The 5,955-nt window shown below is 44.8% G+C and overlaps 1 non-coding gene across 1 annotated transcript; it reads left to right on the top strand.

Moving 5' to 3' along the window:
* Window positions 1-80: 80 nt before the first annotated feature.
* On the top strand, window positions 81-174 carry TRNAI-UAU. Its single transcript has 2 exons — window positions 81-118; window positions 139-174. It is a non-coding gene; the product is annotated as a tRNA-Ile (tRNA).
* The last annotated feature ends 5,781 nt before the right edge of the window (window positions 175-5,955 follow it).

Here is a 5,955-nt window from a genome sequence, read left to right as displayed (position 1 = left end):
GGGCATGTCTGCCCTTTGCACTTCCCGCGCCGGGGCAGGACGAGCCCTTGATAAACCGTTCGGGAGGAGTTGGTGTCAGGGCTCCAGTGGCGCAATCGGTTAGCGCGCGGTACTTATACAGCAGTACAAAGCCGAGCAATGCCGAGGTTGTGAGTTCGAGCCTCACCTGGAGCACAAAGATTTTTTTTTGGGCGGGAAAACGCGCTTTTTTTTGGGGATTTGGCCGCGCCGCGGAGGGAGAAAATAAAAAGTTAACAGAAAAATTATATATCGGCGGCCTAGAGGAGCGCACCCGCCGGCCTCTGTCCGCCGGGCCCTACTGCTGCGGGGCTTGGAGGGCAGCAGCGGCCAGTGACAACGGGCTGGTCGTGCTGGTGATCACACCAGTACACAAGGGAAGCACTGGAGGGCACATTTTATTGTCCAAGCTTTCATGCGTACTTTTAGCCATAAGGTGTGTGTAGAGCAGCTTGTCAGTGTGGAATAACAAACACTTCGCTGGTAAGAGCTGCTTGTGTGCACTTGCAGGAAATAAAGGTGTTCTACTGTGTCGTTTAATACAGAGTGCAGTTAAATATTGACTGGGTGCGGTCACTACAACAGAAGGGCAGCAAAATCTTCCCTGTCTTACTTTGCCTCCTTTATCAGTGACAGTCCTTTGTATCTGCTCATTACCTTGGTACTCCTTTACAAATGGTGTGGGCTCTAGCAGGGAGGAAAACAATTCAGGTAGTTGCTTTTCACAACTTGAGAGGCAGCAGGGCCACTGAGAAAGGGCACATTCCTGCAAGACTAAGTTGGGGAATGCTGCCTGAATGTTTAGGCCCAGATTCTGCAAGCAAAACAATAGTCTGCTACTTTCACAGTGCAATTTATATCAAAAAGTTCAGTGAGACCCTCAAGATGATGCAGACAGAGGTGCCTCTGTTGCCCAAATCAGCCCATTAGTGTCTGTACTGCAGGCATTAACTCCCTGAAGTGCCACTTCAAGATTTTTAATTAGCTGTTCTTCCTTGTTCCAGTTAACTGCTTTGTCCCCTATGAATTTTCCATTAACTTCATTGATTTCAGTGGTAGTGCAGTCATGCCTAAAGCATGTGTCATGTCAATATAAGGAATTGTAAATCAACAGGAGAGATCTGTAATATATTGAAGGGTAAATAAAGTTCATCCTTTGCTTGCAATGAGTTTTGTGTTCTCTCCGTGTGGGAGTGCCGTGTCCCACTGCTGAGGAGTACAGACAGCACAAAGGAGTATGTGCAAAGGTACTGGAAATACTAAAAAATGAAAATGCTGCTTTTGTGTAACAAGGATGGAAACAAACAACCAAAAAACTATCAGGAGAAGTATTCCATTTGCTGGAGAGAGATCATTTCTTTCAGAAACTGACTGGGGACTCTGGTGCTGGTCCCTCCACCCTCTCCCCTTCCCCAGTATGCCCCCAAGCACAGGCCGTGGCTCCTGCACCCACTTATCAAGGAGGAAACACTAGTTTTGCATTTGGGGTCTTGCTTTGGTGGGCTGGGAGGTTGTGCATTTTTTGCCAAATGCGAGGTGCACAAAGCAGATGATGTTCATTGTGTTCACAGCCTTTTTGCAACTTGCCTCTTTGGTGCCAGAGGGCAGCCAGGACAAATGGTGAGAGCTGCATGGTGCTGTGGCCTTCTTCACAAGACCTCCTTCATCCTTTGGTTTCACCTTGGCTTTTACTGGCACTCCAAAATTATTTTCATCTTCCCTCTGAAGAAAACAAACAAACAAACACCAAAACAAACCACCATGTGAGATGACACTTGTCTGCAAGTTTGCTGCATTTGCAGCAGAGGCTTTACCTCCTGATTGACTCCTACGCTGACATCTGAGGGAAACATGTTCTGCTATGGGGATTTCACACTGAAAATTGTGCTAAACCAGGACAATATATGGGGATTTACTAGAAATCCCTGTACAATGAAAGGATGTTATTTATCTAACGGGTTGTTAAAGTGAACTGCTGCTAAAGCATGCGATCTTTATGACATGAGTGCCTGTGGAGCAGTGCTGTGGGCACCCGGGCAGGGGCCATGGTGGGGCCTCCTCTTGTGTAGGCCCCACGGAGGTGCTGCTGTGGGGGAGGCCTTGCAGATCCTGAGGAGGAAAGGTGCCATGTTGGAGCTGGAAGTGTTCTTGGTTTATATCCTTCCCCAGGGGGAGCTGCTGTGGTGCACCTGCAGGAGTAGCTGTGCCCAGGAAGGGGGATGAGGCTTGGGCCTCGGCAGGGTGTCTCCAGGTGGTGCTGAGCTGGGGCAGCCCTGGCACTGCCATTGTGACCTCACCAGCTCTGATGGGGTGAAGTACCCCGGGCTGTCACTTGCATTTGGAACTTTTTCCTAAAAATTAGGTGTCTTACAAGCATATGAAAAGAAAGGATATGTTTCTGTTTGCACTAAGGTGTTTTTCTTGTTGGGATTTTTGGTTGCAAATTGCTGGTTAGTGCTTTAATGGTATTTGGCAGTGGCTTATATATAAACATGAAGCTCCAATGCGTAAGCAGGTTGGGACAGCAGGCCTATGGAGAAGATCCAGACTTTAAAGTCACTTCTCAAATATCTGGATATAGGTCTACCAAGACAGACAGGTAGAAATCCCAAAACTGGAGGTGGCCAGTGCCTACTGGAAGGCCTTAAATATATATAGTAAAGGAGGCTAGGGGAAGACCTTACTGCCCTCTACAACTACCTGAAAGGAGGTTGTAGTGAGGTGGGGGTCAGGCTCTTTTCCCAAGTAACAAGTGGTAGGACTAGAGGAAATGGCCTCAAGTTGTGCCAGGGGAGGTTTAGGTAGGACATTAGGAAAAAAATGATTCACTGAAAGGGTTGTCACACCCTGGAATAGGCAACACAGTGTAAAGGTGGGGTCACCAACCCTGGAAATACTTAAAAGATGTGTAAACATGGCGCTTATTGATACAGTTTCCAAGTGGTGGACTTGGTAGCGTTAGGTTAATGGTTGGACTCAATGACCTTAAAGGTCTTTTCTAACTTAAATGACTCTGTGAGTATATACACGTGTGTAAAGATGCTTTTACAGTATTGTGGGAGAGCTCCCAATGTCTATGGCTAAGTACCATCTTCTTTTCTAAATCTTTAATGTATGCAGATGATGTGTGTAAGGGACACTTGTGTGTGAGTGATGGAAAGTGCCAGCTGTGAATCAGAGAGGGGTGATCCCTGCTTCCTTCTCCTTATTACCTTGCCCAGGTAATAACATGGTTCACCTGTGCCTTGTTTTCCTTTGAAAACCAACTGCCAGACCTCCTCTCCTTTTTTTCTAAGGCACTGCATGACCTGTTTCACTGCCCTTGCAGGCAGTGGATGGGAGGTATCTGTTGGTGAGGGGTTTGGATGTGCCATTGGTGCTACTGGAAGTGGACTTGAGAGGAAAGGTTTCTCCAATGGTAAGTCTTCCACACTGCCCAGTCTAAGGGCCTGCCTCTTCTAGCCTGTGCTGTGTTCTGTGTTTCTGTATTCACTTGCCTGGTGTAGGTGGCTTGCCTGCAGGCCTGTGTCTCCTTAACTCCTCTGAAATCATTCTAGGGTCCAGTTTGCAAAGGTTCCTTTTCCTGAAATTTATGTTGCTCTTTATTTAATGTTGGTCTGTGTGTACCCTGCAGGCTTATTCTGGCTGCTCTGAATTCCCACTGACTGGAAGGAAAGTGGGCTTGCTTATAGACACAGGGAAAGTTAATATGCGTGCTGCTTACTGCAGGAAGGAGAATTTAGCTATTCTAGCTATTGCCTGATACTGGAGAATTGATAGTTACCAGGTTAGGGAACAGACATTTTGTGCTTATCCCCATTTGATCCTGCTCAAATGGAGTCCCACTAGAATAGGAGATGCAGGGTTTAGAGAGAGGAGAGACAAGCTCATGCAGGATAACCCTTCCTGGCGTTTATTTCTAAAAGTGGCAATGGTTGTTTCTGGCAAGTTAACATTGTTCTGATGTTTATGAGTCTCTTAACTGTTTGCTTAAGTTTCCTTGAATGTGTTAGTCTGTACTTGCCATAATATTTGGGCTTGCATATCCCAACAAATGCATATAAAAGCCTAACATAAAGTCTTGGCCTGTCGAGTTGTTTTGAAACCGAAATAATAAATATTTTTACTCAGCTTTACAGGTAGTAAATAAACAAGAGTCTGTTCTTTGTAACTTTTCCAATAGATGGCACTGTGGCCCCACAAAGCGAAAGAGAAAAAGCGAAACGACGCATTCCCAGACGTCCTAAAAATAGAAATCACTTGCCAAATGCTCCGTTGTGCACAGCAGAGAACAATAGGCAAAAATTCCAAGGGTCGTTTAGAAAACAAAGACTACTACGGTTATAGACGTGCTAGTTTTTTTTGGTTTGGGTTCTCCACCTTTGTATGTAACATCTTGAGGACCTTTCTGAAATGAAAATCTGTTGATGAGTTGTGTTTGGAATAGCAGAGATGGTTGGGGGATATTATGCTTTTTAAATCTGTATGAATTCGGTATTGTGTCCAAGTACCAGCAGGCCCTGGGACAAATTTTCTGGTGTTAGAAGCTTTTGTGGATTCCTGCCTGAAGTCTGGGTGGCTGCTTCCCATTTGAGGTTGCCCATGCTGTGGAAGTAGAATCATAGATTCCTTTAGGTTGGAAAAGACCCTTAAGATCATCAAGTGCAACCATTAAGCCAACACTACTAAGTCCTCTGCTATTAGGCTTGGAAGCAGAAGTTGGGAGGAGAAGAACAAAGTGTAGGTGCTTGCAAACCATGAGGAAGGAAGCTTTTAAACCAAATAGAAATATGTTGCTTTTGTGAAGGAAAAGATAAGGCAAGGTGGGGGAAAAAAAAAAGTCAGATGGTTACATGGGAAGCTCACGTTTTTGGTGAAGAGAAGGGATGAAAGATGAAGGGGATAGTTGGGCTGATACTGGCTCACAGAAAGAGGAGAAGTGAGAACTTGTAAGATCAGCAGAAAAGCAAGCTCACAAAGAGAAAGAATTCATCCATTGCTCTGAAACTGGGGAAAGGGATGTTACAAGGAGGGGAGAACAACAAAAGAGGAGGATTAGGGAGACAAAAGGAGGAGGGAACAGGTAAAAGGATATAGGTAAGGAAGCTTTTTTTTTAAAAAAAAAAAAGTAGTAAATTGGTATGTCTGGCTATAGTTATTATGAATGTGCTGCCTAGGGCAGTGAAAAACAAATGAGTAAGTGTTAGCCAGTCAAGCCATCCCAAGATGGAGTTGCTGTAGAAAACAAATTAGCCTGCACATTTTGCTGGAGCAAAGAGTGATCTCAAGAGGCAGGTTTTTCTTCTCTGTGTGTTTTGAGTGGTTACTTTAGTGTGGCAATTTAAGAGACCCGTTGGTCTCTCTAGGGATTGAAGCTGTGTTGGGAGGGCTAGAGAGCTCAGCTTTCTGGTTTGGGAAAGGAAGGAAATGGACAATCAGTAGTGGATTTTGTGCCCATTTAATTTTCTTGCTTCTGCTGAATTTGCTGTGTTAGGCTTTGCTTTTAAGGTGGAAAAAGACTCTTGGTTTCTTGAAATAGTTTTGGTGCAGCCTGAGTATTTGAAACCTTGGGAAAGTCTCAAAAGACAGCAAAACAAACTAAACCAAACCCAGAGACAGAACAAGCTGGGGAAGTGGCTGAAATGGCAGGGGATAGTCAGTGTCTGTAATTAAACATTTTGGAGGAGGGATGTTCCCTTGAAGGAGGCAATTGAGCCTGTACTGTCTGCTTCAGTTGAGAGATTTTTATACATGGGATAGCAGATTTATCGTAGTGTGAAGAAATACTTTTAGAAATTATACTAAGAAGTCATACATATGAAGATTGTGGGGGAGGATAAAGACACAATTTCTAAACATTTGTCTTCTGAAAAGACTGTATGAAATTCTTCAGGCAATTCTGCTGCAGGTCACGTGGCTATATGGTGTGACTTAGAT

Source organism: Merops nubicus, unplaced genomic scaffold (assembly GCF_000691845.1).
Source record: "Merops nubicus isolate BGI_N331 unplaced genomic scaffold, ASM69184v1 scaffold32016, whole genome shotgun sequence".
Taxonomy (NCBI): domain Eukaryota; kingdom Metazoa; phylum Chordata; class Aves; order Coraciiformes; family Meropidae; genus Merops; species Merops nubicus.
This window is presented reverse-complemented; position numbering and strand designations above follow the sequence as displayed.